General features: G+C 44.2%; 1 protein-coding gene across 1 annotated transcript in view; it reads left to right on the top strand.

Annotated features, from left to right (window-relative positions):
* The window catches only part of mRpS31 (mitochondrial ribosomal protein S31), a 72,179-nt gene that overhangs the window by 35,708 nt on the left and 20,889 nt on the right, over positions 1-15,582 (top strand). The window lies entirely within an intron of this gene.

Below are 15,582 nucleotides of genomic sequence, written 5' to 3'. Positions count from 1 at the left end.
GTTATAAATATTCATTTCATAAATTTATATATCTCACAGGGGATATATCCGGGTTCCTGCTTTCTGAATCTCAGGACTAGACATGTAGGTGACGCTTGGGTGAGTTCCCTTTGACTCACCTGAATGCGTCACTGAGCCATCAACTCCAGGCAGAAGACACCTGCAATGACAGAATGATTGATTAGCTTACCTGGCCAAGAATTAGTATATTTTGGAAGCAGGTGTTAACACGTGTCATTAAACACAACAACATTGTAACTATTATTAATTTTCTTTTGGATATTTTCCATTCGACGCAAAATATCTTCTACCATCTGGAGGATGAAGAAACACTAGATCACTTAATGTTTACAATTGTATTGTTCGACGTCTCGTTAGCAAAGTGACGGAGGGAGACGGAGAAGGGTCGTAGAGGAGCCCAGGAGGGCGAGAGGGGACTTACAGTTAATGACCATAGACATAGAGGTTTGAGTTGTTTGTTGTTGTTAAAGATTTAGCTACTCAGGACGAAGTGTCCATGTAGCACGGGCTATGGTGAGCCCGTAATTGAGTTTGGTTATACATGATAACCTTTTTCCTGTGACTAGAGGTTTGAGGTCGACCACCACACAAGTACGCCGGCTCCCGAGGGCAGCCACACTCACCCCGACGGGAAGGTGTGGCGGGCCACACCTGGGGCCACACGTTAATGACAGCTGGCAAAACCAAACTACGCATATGTGAGTGACTCTTCCGTCCGACTTGGCAACGGTTGTGGTGGTACAGTGGTGGGGTACAGTGGCGCCAAAGTGAAATAGTGGCCTTTGGAGAAATCTGAGAATAATATACTGACCGCCGCTATAGTGGAAGGGTTGAATGACCACCTTGGTGTTGGTAACGATGGGGGAAGGCGGTGTTGGTGTTGGTAATACTGATGATATTATTTCAGTAATGGTCAGAATAAACTGAACTTGTGTGTGTACTTACCTATCTGTGCTTACTTATTTATACAGTTTAACTATTCTGCGGTTCGAATGCTTTGTCGAATCTGACCTTAAAGTTGTGGATGGAGGTGACTTCCCTGAGTATCTTGTATATTACGATCATATCTCCTCTGTTTTTTCTGCCCTCCAGGGTAGGAAAGTCCAATTCCCTGAACCTATCTATCCTCATAGCTTAAACCCCTTAGCTCTGGTACCAATCTTGTTGCAAATTTCTGCACTTTTTCTAGTTTAGTTTTGTGGTTCACAAGGTACGGATTCTAGGTTTATTGGTTCAACAAAAGCGGTGTAGGTTACCTTGAAAGAATCATCATTTAGATTTATAAACGACGTTCTAATGTTAGTCAGCGTTCCTTATGCCGCTGATGTTACCCAGTCTATGTGTGCCTCTGGTGTTGGATTCTCTCAGAACTCTCCGTTTCCTATAGTTGCCTTACCCTTATGTTCAAGTAATCACTGTGATAAGTATGAGTGTGAGGGTCTAACACAGAAGAAGAAGAGGGAGAGCGAGAGGGAGAGTAAAAGCAATGAGAGTGAGAGGGAGGGAGGGAATTATGAGGGGAAAGCGAGAGAGGGGTGAGAGTTGATAGGAATTGTAGAGAGCATAACTATTACAGCGCCATCTGTCGCGTCCTACTGGCCTCCTTCACCACCACACCACCAGACACAAAACTCTACCACATTAATAAATTACCACACTATTTTTACTTTATTACAGCAAAGCACTTTTACCACACTACTGAACATTCGCTAATAAGTTACCTCGCTACTATACCAGGAGTTTACTGAGCGTAACACTGTACAGCACTGATGATACCGCCGCAGGCACCAGTGACCACGGTATCAACCTGGGGCCAGATTCATGAAGCAGTTACGCAAGCACTTACGAACCTGGGGCCAGATTCACGAAGCAGTTACGCAAGCACTTACGAACCTGGGGCCAGATTCACGAAGCAGTTACGCAAGCACTTACGAACCTGGGGCCAGATTTACGAAGTAGTTACGCAAGCATTTACGAACCTGTACATCTTTTCTCAATCTTTTACGGCTTTGTTTACAATTATTAAACAGTTAATGAGCTCCGAAGCACCAGGAGGCTGTTTAGAACAATACCAACAGTTGATTGGGAAGTTTTCGTGCTTGTGAACTGTTTAATAAATTTAACTAAAGCCGTCAAAGATTGAGGAAAGATGTACACGTTTGAAAATACTTGCGTAACTGCTTCGTTAATCTGGCCCTGTCCTCTTATAAAGAACGTCGCTTTTCGCACGCATGCTGTTACATAAGACCAAAAATGGTCGTACTACAAAAGTGGAAGCGGCTGGGGAAAGTGACGTACTGTCCCGTTTTCTGTTTTGGGTCCTCTGGTAGGTTAGAATAACGGCATTATAGTACGACAGTTTCTTGACGTTGGGGAACCTTAGGAGGACGGACTGCTAAAACACCGCTGGCAACACTGGTACTCAGCATTACCACAATAACAGCTTCAGTTCTTGTAAATGCCTGATAGATGTTTTCAGGCCTTGCTGGGAGTCTGTCTATCGTGTTACTCGACACCTGTAACGTTACTGCGAGCCAGCGCATACCTATTTATTTTCTAAATCTAAACTTACCCATTTAGAATCCATAGAATCCACCAAAGACAGGTGACTGCTATCTTACCAATGACAGGTGACTGCTATCTTACCAATGACAGGTGACTGCTATCTTACCAATGACAGGTGACTGCTATCTTACCAATGACAGGTGACTGCTATCTTACCAATGACAGGTGACTGTTATCTTACCAATGACAGGTGACTGCTATCTTATAAAAGACAGGTGACTGTTATCTTATAAAAGATAGATGACTTCTATCTACAAGGATTTATTGACGAACACTAGAATACATTTGTCACTCGTCAGCATGTCACGAAAATACAGTTGTATTATCTTCCTAACTCCTACTGAATATATATAAATATCTGCTGTATTTTGTCAATGCTTCCAGAACTACGATCCGTGCTTCTAAATCTGGCCTAGGGAGGATTGACCGGGCACCAGTCCTTAACCGTAGCCTCTGTTCGCCCAGCAGTGAATGGGTACCTGGTTCTTAAACCATTTAGCGGGTAGTATTCCGGGGAAAATTGGGATCAAGGGGCCTGCCCGAAACGCTACGGGCGCTGCTCCTTCCCTCACAATCTTCCATCTCCCCATAACCTCCTCTCTCATAACTCCATAAACCCCATTACTACCCATAACCCATAATAAACTTCCTCCCCTTCCCCTCAAAAGTATCCAGAAGCATTAACCGAACCAGAGGGTAACTGGAGCGGATTTTCCAGAGCTGCTGGTCTGCTGGCAAGAGAGAAAGGTCTGCGTGGTGATAGATGACTCTCAGCTGCAACAGCAGACCTGATGACGCAATACTGCTACAGATGGCAACAAAAAAGTGAAACTGTGTGTGTGTGTGTGTGTGTGTGTGTGTGTGTGTGTGTGTGTGTGTGTGTGTGTGTGTGTGTGTGTGTGTGTGTGTTTTAAAGTGTATGTCATCAAAATGAAATCTCGTTCCAATTCTAATCATTACTTTCTTACATTATTTATCGGGGGTCTATGGAGGCTTGGGATTGGTCTTATTCTAAGAACTGTCTGTGATTGGTCGAAGGGGTTTTCATGTACAGGGTTAAAATGCGCATCTAATTAGACAGAGTAGACATCGTCGACCAATCAGCTACTTCGAATTAGCTGAACAAATAGCTTTGACCGAGAAAGTCGTTGTGATTGGTGCTTCTTATTGGCCAATATAAGACCAGTAAGTGCTTCTTATTGGCTACTTCACTTCTCGCATTGACCAATCACACATCAGGATAGCCCAGATGAGCCACTTTGAATCCAAATTATTGACAATTAGAAACAAACTTAAAAAAGAGTGATCAGCCACAAATGAATCAGTAAATATGTTGGTATAATTTCCCGGTAAAACAATACACGTAGGATAATTGAATTGTTTCAAGCGTAGGTTAGACACATGTACTAGAGTTTTGGGTGGGTGTAAATTATTTAGGCCACGTATGGGGCAATAGGCTTGATCTACAGTTTCTTTGGTGTTTTCAATCGACTTGAGAATGGTCCAGGACGGACCGAAATGTCGTCGTCCCTTCACCTTCTAGTGTGTGGTCTGGTCAACTTACTTTAGCCACGTTATTGTGACTCATCGCCTGCCTTTAGTGATTTGTCCTCTTATAGCCGGTGGTGTGCAATACTGTGCCGTCACGACAAGCTATTAACCTGAGTGACAGGGGAGAACATGATGAACACAGCAAGAACAGGAGACAGATGTGGTAATACTGCCGACGAACATGCTAGAACGAAGTCATTCTCAGAATAACATTTAGCAAACTATTTATTATATTTTAAACTTTCAGAACAGTCAGATAATTTATCACTGGGAGTAATCCTGTCTTTGCTAGTCGCTATCACACAGGCGAAAGGTAAGTGCTTTTTGGTGCCAGTTAATGACAGCCACAGTCTGGTAGAACAGCAGTTTGAAAGTAACCCCCCCCCCCCCCTCACTGTCACGGTGAAGGCTGGACTTGCCGTTCACAAATGCACTAAAAATGGGCAGAATTTGTATGTGGCAAAAATGAATTCATTTGAGTTTCAGCAATATCTGAGTGGGGTTATATGCGTGTTTAAATGGAGCATTGCATATAAATGTTCATTTCCTTACAGCTCCTATTGGGAAAAGTCCGATTATATAAATTTATAATTGCCAGTATAATCGTCAGTATCGCCAGTACTCGGTAATTATCGTACACACACACACTTCCCCTTCTTGTGCGTACTTTTTCCGCCTTCTATTTTTGTACACTCAGAAGCCGAAAATTCACTTCAGAAACCGCAAACACACTTGTGTGAACTATACATACACATGTATCAGGAATGTATACATGTATAACACTACTGTTATTTTATCACAGACTCTCTAAATCATCTCTCTGATCCAAAGAGATGCGTGATCTTGTCAACATTGTCAAAGGCAAAGGCGAAGTGGATACAAATTATTGATTGATGATTGATGAAGATTAAGCCACCCGAGAGGTGGCACGGGCATGAATAGCCTGTAATACAAATTATCAGAAGCCACGGAATATATAACCAAGAAGGAATGAAATATAAGCCCCTCCACAGATCTCCAGTATCATCTATTGGTAATGGCTCAAAAGGGCCACCACTTACGGGCTATTCATGCCCGTCCCACCTTTTGGGTGGCTTAATCTTCATCAATCAAATATAAGCCAATCACGAATGAACATATGAGAGGTCAACACGTGTCCTCCGTCGCCTCCTGCTGCTGCGTATGACAAGATGTTGAGCGCCATTGAGAACTGTCAACCTCGGGAGGATGACTAAGGCCACCACAAGTGTTCAGAAATCAACAAACATGGTAGACCTTAGACCCTGAAGACAGCCAAGGTCTCAAGTACAGTCTCAAGGTGTCTACACCGAGAACTTCGGTTTCCCTTCGTGTCTGTGTATCCCTTGTACGTGTCTGGCAGACGCCCATTGGCACCGCGACCGGTGACGCGGACCCAGGCAAGCCATGGTAAACAGCTCACCTCAGCCAAGGTAAACAGCTCACCTCAGCCATGGTAAACAGCTCACCTCAGCCATGGTAAACAGCTCGCCTCAGCCATGGTAAACAGCTCACCTCAGCCATGGTAAACAGCTCACCTCAGCCATGGTAAACAGCTCGCCTCAGCCAAGGTAAACAGCTCACCTCAGCCATGGTAAACAGCTCACCTCAGCCATGGTAAACAGCTCACCTCAGCCAAGGTAAACAGCTCACCTCAGCCATGGTAAACAGCTCACCTCAGCCATGGTAAACAGCTCGCCTCAGCCATGGTAAACAGTTCACCTCAGCCATGGTAAACAGCTCGCCTCAGCCATGGTAAACAGCTCACCTCAGCCATGGTAAACAGCTCACCTCAGCCATCCACTATCGCCAGCTTTAACGTCAGCCTACCGCTGCGCCTCCGCCAGGAGGTCCGACGGGTAAGTAAAGTAACAAATGATTTACAAACGAATTTAAGTGGATAATGAGGGCCATTGATGGGGTAGGAGGCGCGTACAGACTGGTCGGGGGGAGAGAGAGGGGTGAGTAGAGACTGGTAAGTAGTGTGGTGGTGGACTTGGGGGTGAGTGGAGCCTAGTGAGCTGTACTGATCAACATTAAGTCACACTCACAATTGCAAATCGTGCAATAGATATATACACTGAGAGGTATACCCCGCTTCTTGCTGTATATACATACTGATATATTCTGTTTGTTATGGATTATATTCAGGACTAAAGTATACTTGATTGTTGACCAGGAAGGTTAACAATCTTCACAACAACAATAATCAACAATATGTCCAGGTCTTAACAATTCTCAACCCCAACTGCGCCTATCACAAGAGTCTGAGGAATCACGGTGTGTCGATGCGAACGAGTTAGTTTATTGTAATACTGATTGTTGCTAATCTTCCGCTCTTACAGGCGATTGTTGCTCATCTTCCGCTCTTACAGGCGATTGTTGCCCATCTCCCACACTTAGTAACTGTCGCTCGTCTTGCACTGTTACTGGCGGTGGTGTGGTAGTGGTGACGGTGATGGCTACCTTACCTAACACTGATTAGGTAAGTGTTAGGTAACACTCTCTCTCTCTCTCTCTCTCTCTCTCTCTCTCTCTCTCTCTCTCTCTCTCTCTCTCTCTCTCTCTCTCTCTCTCTCTCTCTCTCTCTCTCTCTCTCTCTCTCTCTCTCTCTCTCTCTCTCTGTCTCTCTCTCTCTCTCTCTCTCTCTCTCTCTCTCTCTCTCTCTCTCTCTCTCTCTCTCTCTCTCTCTCTCTCTCTCTCTCTCTCTCTCTCTCTCTCTCTCTCTCTCTCTCTCTCTCTCTCTCTCTCTCTCTCTCTCTCTCTCTCTGTCTGTCTGTCTGTCTCTCCCTCTCTCTCTCTCTCTCTCTCTCTCTCTCTCTCTCTCTCTCTCTCTCTCTCTCTCTCTCTCTCTCTCTCTCTCTCTCTCTCTCTCTCTCTCTCTGTCTGTCTGTCTGTCTGTCTCTCCCTCTCTCTCTCTCTCTCTCTCTCTCTCTCTCTCTCTCTCTCTCTCTCTCTCTCTCTCTCTCTCTCTCTCTCTCTCTCTCTCTCTCTCTCTCTCTCTCTCTCTCTCTCTCTCTCTCTCTCATCGATAAAACATCTTATATAGTGTTACATTGCTTATACGTATTTTGGTTTCGACAAAATTCTTCTAATAGTCAAAGGCAGCAACTGGCCATTGGATCCACCTGGCTGTTTGCAATTCAAGATTGATAGCAGCACAATATATTAATTTACGCGCGGTTCAATGTAGAACTTATGATGTCATCAAGTAAGACTATTGACTTGGGGTTTCAGGATCCTCTTACTGGATGCACTTAAGAAATATAATTCGTGCTGCGGTGGTCAATGAACACCACAGATGGTACTACTAGAGGTATTTAAGAAGCTCTCTACCTCGGACGGTAGAGAGCTTTTACGGGCTATTCATGCCCGTGCCACCTCTTGGGTGACTTAATCTTCATCAATCGGGTAGAGAGCAGCTCGTACGATTACACGTGGTGATTACTCGTGTAAACAAACTCGTAAGAGAGTTTGTTTACCTTGGAGAATGTTGTGAATTGGTTGATTAGCTGTGTGTGTGTGTGTGTGTGTGTGTGTGTGTGTGTGTGTGTGTGTGTGTGTGTGTGTGTGTGTGTGTGTGTGTACTCTCCTAGTTGTACTTACCTAGTTGTGCTTCCGGGGGTTGAGTTTTGGTTGTGTGTATTCACCTAGTTGTGCTTGCGGGGGTTGAGTTTTGGCTCTTTGGTCCCGCCTCTCAACTGTTAATAAACTGGTGTACAGGTTCCTGAGCCTACTGGGCTCTATCACTCTGTGTGTGTGAGAGAAAGTTGAATATGCGTAACCGATGTTAATAGCATATGTTGGGGAGTAATTACCGCACAACTGACTGTATTCAGAGCACATGTGTGTAAAAGTTGAGTGGAGATGCTTAATCCCTGTTCACCACCCGGCACACACACACACACACACACACACACACACACACACACACACACACACACACACACACACACACACACACGCAGTTGTGTGTGTACACCTGTTGATTGACGGTTGAGAGGCGGGACCAAAGAGCTAAAGCTCAACCCCCGCAAGCACAACTAGGTGTGTACACACACACACACACACACACACACACACACACACACACACACACACACACACACACACACACCATAACCCAAACACACGCACAAACCTTATGTAACAAAATTATATATCTATAGAAGACAACGTCTGTCCGCATTACAGACCAGATGCTTCTGGCTAGCATCAATAAACGAGTGACGTAGAGGGTAGATAGACGATATACAAATAGTGTGTATAGTGAAAATAGTTACAGTGATGGCATATGGGAAGAGTATATATGGGTGGTACTTGTGTAAAGGAGGAGATGTATATGTTTATCTCTCAGAATGTTCGGTAATACGTTTATTGTTTGTGATGTGTGTCTATGTATGTATTAACACGATGTACTGAACGGGATGAGAATAGCTTGAGCTACCTCATCCCTTTGTGTGTATTTTACCTCAATAAACTTATTTCAATTTCAATATATGGGTGCAGACGAGGTGGATGTGTGTGTGTGCAAGTGGAGACTAGAATGATGTGATGGTTACATTGATGATGATGATTGTTTTGTGAATATGGTTCCAGTGATGTGGTAAGATTTAGAAGATGTATGATTGTGGGGGGAGGTGCCTGGGCACTCTAACGACCCGGGCACCGCTTGGTACCCCATCTAGTGTTGAATAAATGCAATAAACAAGATACACTTACAAGCGCCCCCAAACACCTATGCTTGCATGGAGAAAATAATCACATACAAGCGTCACTAGAGGAATCAAATTCGTAATTGAGAAAGATCATAATTTTCCAGGAAGGTCAGATAATTATGAGAAGGCACTCAACCCGCGGGATTATATAGCACTTGGAACGGAACGACATAAGGATCTAATTAATGTATTAGACACGTAAATCACACACTAGATATATGAATGGAAGGACTGCGTTTTCCTTAACTGCCAGGTGGTCTTTGATACAGTATCTCAAAAGACAGTCATTACAGAACAAAGCTTGTATACTGAGACAGGACCTAGGCAAGATATAAAGGTTCCTACTGGGCAGGAGCCAATCACAGAGAATGTTACAATCATGATGACGTGAGGTAGAACATTATGCCCCATAGGACCGTGCAGTCTCACCCTTGTATTTCTGATCCGTGTAAATAACCTTCCAGTGAAAGTGGATTATTTCATGTCACTGTTTGTAAATATTACTTTGAGGAGGCGCATACTGGGAGCAGCGTCCCGTAGGACGACCCAAGCGAAGGTTGACAGCCACAAAGTCAAACTCGGTTTATTTTAAATAGGGGATTGTTCTATGAGAACATTTACCCTTTGTTGACAAAGAGATGTTAGAGGAGATGGTTTGGTTGGGAGAGCTGCTGACGGCGGCGGACAGATGCTGACAGCAAGAGCTTATCCACAACAACCTTTACACACTTCACTTCTTCACTGCACCCCCTATCACCTGTCCTGTCAACGCCTCGGGAATGGGGCGGATCACTATATGTGAGTGTTGAAATCACTCGCTTAATCTTCCTTGTCCTTCACTCTCATATACCTCACCTCACACACTCTCTCACCCGCCCCCTCCCCCTCTCTCTCTCACTCATTCCTTCACCCCTCTCACTCTCTCTTATATATATATACACAAATTTGTTTTCCAGATTAGACCTTTCTATTTCCAGGACTGTAGTTATATGAAGGACAGTCACTATAGTGAGGGAGGGAGGGCGCGTCTTTCTGATTTACTTAGACGGAGTATGAGTATTTATGACTCGTATGGTCGCTTCGGTAAGATTTTGCCCCGTGTGCTTAACAACTTCTGCTCTGTTGAATATAAGTTGAAATCCTAATGGGTTTGTAACTGTGCATTGTGTTAGATAATGTTCCAGTGGTCTGCGGGCAGTTCTCCACAGTGGTGACATTTAGGGAGGTCACTATAGGGAAGGAGGTCGCTATACGAGGGAGGTCACACTTCTGGGCTCCTCTACACAACCAATGTAACATTCGAAAGTGAAAATACTTCTTGTTTTTCAGTCATAATTGTGGAGGTCAGAGTGAGAAAGTTCAGGCGTGAAGGGAGAGAGAGAGAGACGGGATGAGGGTGAGAGAGTGTGGTAGCGGCATATGGTGGACAGACACACCAGGTGGGGGACCGTCATTACGCCTGAGCCACACCCCAGCTGTCTGTCTGTCTGTCTCAAGTAGTCCTCGTTGACTTCCTGCGTCAGGTGCCCTGTGCTTGCTCCAGGGCGGCGTCCGCCGGCCCCCCAGGGCACACCGCGCCTCTACGCCCTGGAGGGAAGAAGTAGAAACCAGGACAGCTTCCCTGTCCGTTTATAACTCATCCCTTCAACATGGTGTCCTGGTGTCGTTAGAGCTCTACCATAAGACGTGGTCTGGGTCACCTGGGAACGACACCCACACAGCTCTCTCTCTGTCTCTCTCTCTCTCTCTCTCTCTCTCTCTCTCTCTGCAGGCGACGCAGCTGGGGGCGCCCTTACAACTTGGCGCCATGCTGGCAGGGGAGACTGTTAATTACTCGCAGGTGTTAAGGTGACTATCAGGAGAAAGTCCTTCAAGCCAGTATGACTACATAGCCTGCAATACGCATCAGGGCTGAAACTCATCAAGCACTCTCGTAGTCACTTACGAAACCTGTACATCTTTTAACAATTATGGTGAAATTGTGTACATTTATTAAACACAAAAAACTTTTTAAAAGAGGTCACCCCCCCCCCCCCTCCCGCCTCCTACCAAAGCACAATGAGTCATGGTGCTATTAGAAATATTTAATATTTTTATATTAAGGGAGGAAATTGCTAGAACTCATGATAAAATCATCTTGCCGCTCAGGATAGTTTGTTGCAGTTTCAGTCACCTAAGCTCTAGGAGACTCGAACCACGGTCCCCACGCTTGTGAGGCAGAAACTCTATCCACTCTCTGGGCGAGTTTCCTAGAGCACAGGAGAATTTAATGTTTATTTCAACGGAAGTGTGAATGACAATTTGTAGAAGTTTTCCCAGTCAGGAATTTCGAGCAGCACAGTCGACAACCTCCCCCCTCCGTGTCCACATGCTTACTGCCACACCCACAGGGTCTCACGTTCTTTATTGGTGCGTTGCGGCGCTGTTATCATATTGCCAATTTTATGGCAATTATAATAAATTTTCTTAACTAATAAATTACTACTTTTATGCTATTTTGTTTACATAATTTTAGAATGATGTATTAAAGTAAAATAAATATTACTGATGTTATATTGATTCCATATTGTTACATTATGTTCTAAATATTGTTGATGATCCAACCTTTTTTAATAAATTTAACAATTATCGTACAAGATGCAGAGATTATCGCGGGGATGTTAAATAATTACACACACACACTTAACTCTCAAACAACATTCTCCTCCTGGGTCACTAACCATCATAATTAATCGACTAATAAATTAAAGAGCAATGGGCGCGTACATTAAGGCCGTCACTTGCCTCCCACACAAACACCCACACGTAATTAGTTCCCACAATTATGGAGAAAGCGGACCCCTGCAGGACACATTTGACGCGGGCTGAACGCACCCCGGGGAATCCGGAACAGCTGTGCGAACGATGGCCCGTCTTCTTCCGTCTTGGCTGACGAATAGGAATATTGGGCGAACCAGAGCTCGGCTTCCACCGTCTTCGTTCACGAACAAGACAGGAGAGATAAACAAACACGTTCCCGTCTTTCACTGTCTTGACTCGCGAACGCACAGAAAACTTTTTTTTTAAGAATTAAAATCTATTTAGTATTCAGGTCCCACTAAAAGCAAGTTTGATATTTTATAATATATATATATATATATATATATATATATATATATATATATATATATATATATATATATATATATATATATATATATATGTTGTACCTAGTAGCCAGAATGCAATATAAGGCCTACTATGCAAGGTCCGATTTGCCTAATAAGCCAAGCTTTCCTGAATTTATATATTTTTCAATTTTTTTCTAATGAAATGATAAAGCTATCCATTTCATTATGTATGAGTTAAGTTCTATTAATTTGAGTTAAAATTAACATAGATATATGATCGAACCTAACCAACCCTAAATAACCTAACCTAAACTAAACTAATATAGCTAAGTCAATAATTTATGTTCTTAACATAAAATAATAATAATGTTTCAAATAAACCAATTGGAAACAATATTTTGAAAATCACTCAGCCTATTAGGCAAATCTGGCCTTGCATAGTAGGCCGAGAAGTGCGCTCTGGGCTACTAGGTCCGACATATACCTCAATAAACTTATTTCAATTTCAGGCCTACAGATACCACCATCGTTGTACATATCATGGGTCCTTTGGTGACTGGGAACTGGTCTTACCTGAGAGAGCAGGAGCTGTGTGGTATGTCCTGTGTGGAGGCTATCGTTAATATCCTGATGAGTATACCCGGTGTCACTGGGCTGACCGGGTATGTTGTATGACGCAGTGTATGAGGAAGCCTTGATTGAGTATGAGGGAGGGTGAGTTTGTTGAGCGTTCAAGAAGAAATATTGTTTTGTTGATGTGAGAACGTGAAGGACCGGGTTGTTTCAGTGAAATATTAAAGGTTTTAATGGTCTTATTTTTGAGGATATCGTTGGGCTGTACTGGCTAAAGCAGTGGGCTCTAAGTCCAGGGCTTTTGTTTGTTAACAATTAGAAGTATGATCTCTTAGGTGTAAATGAGTTGGGCCAAGTATAACCCACTCAAAGCTTTAGCTGTGAATGCTTACATCTAGTTTTGCCTTACATTCGTGTGAATATATAAACATAAAACAATTAAATGGAGCGAGTGTATTAGAGTAGCTGTAGAGTGTATAGAGCAACTGGCGGGAGAAGAAACTGTGGGACAGACGCACGCGCACGACCGTCTCCTGCCAGGTCTGGCTCGCTACTGATCTCCTATAGGAGTGACCGGCGCTCTTCCCTTACTCATTCCAGTCCTCAGGCTCCTCCTCCCTTTCCTCCTTCTCCTCTAATAGAAGACAAACGTGAACTCGGAAGCCTCTCGTCACGTATGTGAAGGCCTATGAGCACCTCTTGCCCCGAACTGTGGCTGCTGTTTACGTCGTGCACAGCTGATTGAAATTGAAATTGAAATAAGTTTATTGAGGTAAAATACACACAAAGGGATGAGGTAGCTCAAGCTATCCTCACCTCGTTCAGTACATCGTGTTAATACATACATATACACACATCACAAACAATAAACATATTACCAAACATTCTGAGAGGTAAACATCTATATTTCTTAATTGTTGTGCGGAATGTGGCATTGGTATCCTAGCCCGGCGCCAGCCTCAGCTTTTCTCATTCAAAACACAGCTGTTCTCTTCATGTTTCTGAGAAAGATATTAATATAGAGAACGATATTACGTAGAAAGATATTGCCGAGAAGAAATAACTGAAATTCTAGTGAGATTGTCAACGGTCTAAGCATTCACATATTAGGCTTTTCGTGTTTTTTTTCACAGATTTCTCTGTCCTAACAGTGTTTTTCTCCACACATTCTTCCTTTAGTGTTTCCTTTATCAGACGTTCTCTTAAGGGTCTTTGTCTTTATCTTTGTCTCTGCTTCTACCGTTATCAAATCTTTCTGTGTCGCGTGACGTTGGGTCTCTACATGTTGTCACTTTATCCATAGTCTCTTGAGCAACATAGAGCTAAAGAACACACACAACACAAATATATATCTCTATCTCATTGTTGCCGGGTGTCGACTGACCAAGGTGTTGGGTATCGAGAGTAGGGTTCCAGGTGACGATTGTCGGACTTAGCCTAGTCGGCCGCGTCAGCTCTCGGCTCATCTGGAACGTCAGGCGATAATTTTATAGTGGATTTGCCTTATGGCGTGTTGTTGAGAGAGCGGCGGCTGTCCCTGCAGGTGTGTGAGTGTGTGTGAGTGTGTGTGTGTGTGTGTGTGTGTGTGTGTGTGTGTGTGTGTGTGTGTGTGTGTGTGTGTGTGTGTGTGTGTGTGTGTGTGTGTGTGTGTGTGTGGTGTGGGGGGAAAAAATAGTAGTTAGTAACAGTTGATTGACAGTTGAGAGACGGGCCGAAAGAGCAGAGCTCAACCCCCGCAAGCACAACTAGGTGAATACACAGAGTGACAGATGCTACAAAATTTCACAGGCAAAAACATTTTCCAAAGTGACTTACTAAACTGTGGTGGATGTGCATTACCACCCAGCACACACACACACACACACATGTTCTGCCTTCACACACTTTCTCTGTATCAACTCTGCCTTTGGACAAACAAGCATTCTGAATTGGGTCTTGGGTTTAAGGCCTAATCACCCTCTGGAAGGTTGTTAAGGCGACACTACAGTTTACTAGGCAATCAGCAAGTACATTTTAACTTGTATCCTCATGATTGTAGTCTTGCAACACAATCGTTCTTTCGATTTGCTACTCCGTAAACAATGCAACTGTTTTGTCTTACGTGGAATGTCCAGACCCATGCCGCCTGATAGCTGAGTGGATAGCGCTCGGGATTCATAGTCTTGAGGTTCCGGGTTCGATCCCCAGGGGAGGCGGAAACAAATGGGCAGTTTTTTTTTAACCCTGATGCCGCTGTTTACCTAGTAGTAAATAGGTACCTGGGAGTTAGATAGCTGCCACGGGCTGCTTCCTGAGGAGGTGTAACAAAAAATGAGGCCTGGTCGAGGACCGGGCCGCGGGGACGCTAAGCCCCGAAATCATTTCAAGATAACCTCAAGATCTCAAGATAACCTGCCCTCACGGCCACATCTGCCACCCACGCCCACACCTGCCACCCACGCCCACACCTCTCACCCACTGCTCCGACCCACGCCCACACCTTCTACCCACGCCCACACCTGCCACCCAAGCCCACACCTGCCACCCACGCCCACACCCTCTTCAACTCTGTTTTTTATCATCTCAATTTTTCTCAGTAGAGAAGGCGTGAGGGAGGTGAGAATGGTTGAGGGGCCGTGTTGCCCAAGCGTCTCCGTTCTTACGTGTTGTCGTGTTGTTCTGGTCTATCACGTCATCAAGAGTAATGAACTATTGGTTGGGATTCTGTGGTGGTTAGAAAGCTGTTGTGTATAACGAGGTCTGTCATGTTTACGTGTGTGTGTGTGTGTGTGTGTGTGTGTGTGTGTGTGTGTGTGTGTGTGTGTGTGTGTGTGTGTGTGTGTGTGTATGTGGTTTTTATGGGTGTATTCACCCAATTGTTCTCACTTATTTGTGCCTGCAGGACTGAGCTTCAGCTCATGGGCCCCGTCATTTTGGCTGTTTATCGTCAAATTAACTGGCTCCCAATCCACAAGGTTGAACCTAGATGTAACGTTAGACTTAACTAGCGACTTAACTTAACTAGTTAAGTCTAGTTAACTAGACTT

Source organism: Procambarus clarkii, chromosome 78 (assembly GCF_040958095.1).
Source record: "Procambarus clarkii isolate CNS0578487 chromosome 78, FALCON_Pclarkii_2.0, whole genome shotgun sequence".
NCBI classification, from domain to species: Eukaryota; Metazoa; Arthropoda; class Malacostraca; order Decapoda; family Cambaridae; genus Procambarus; species Procambarus clarkii.
Note: the sequence above shows the minus strand (reverse complement) of the source record. Positions and strands in the feature narration are given on the sequence as shown.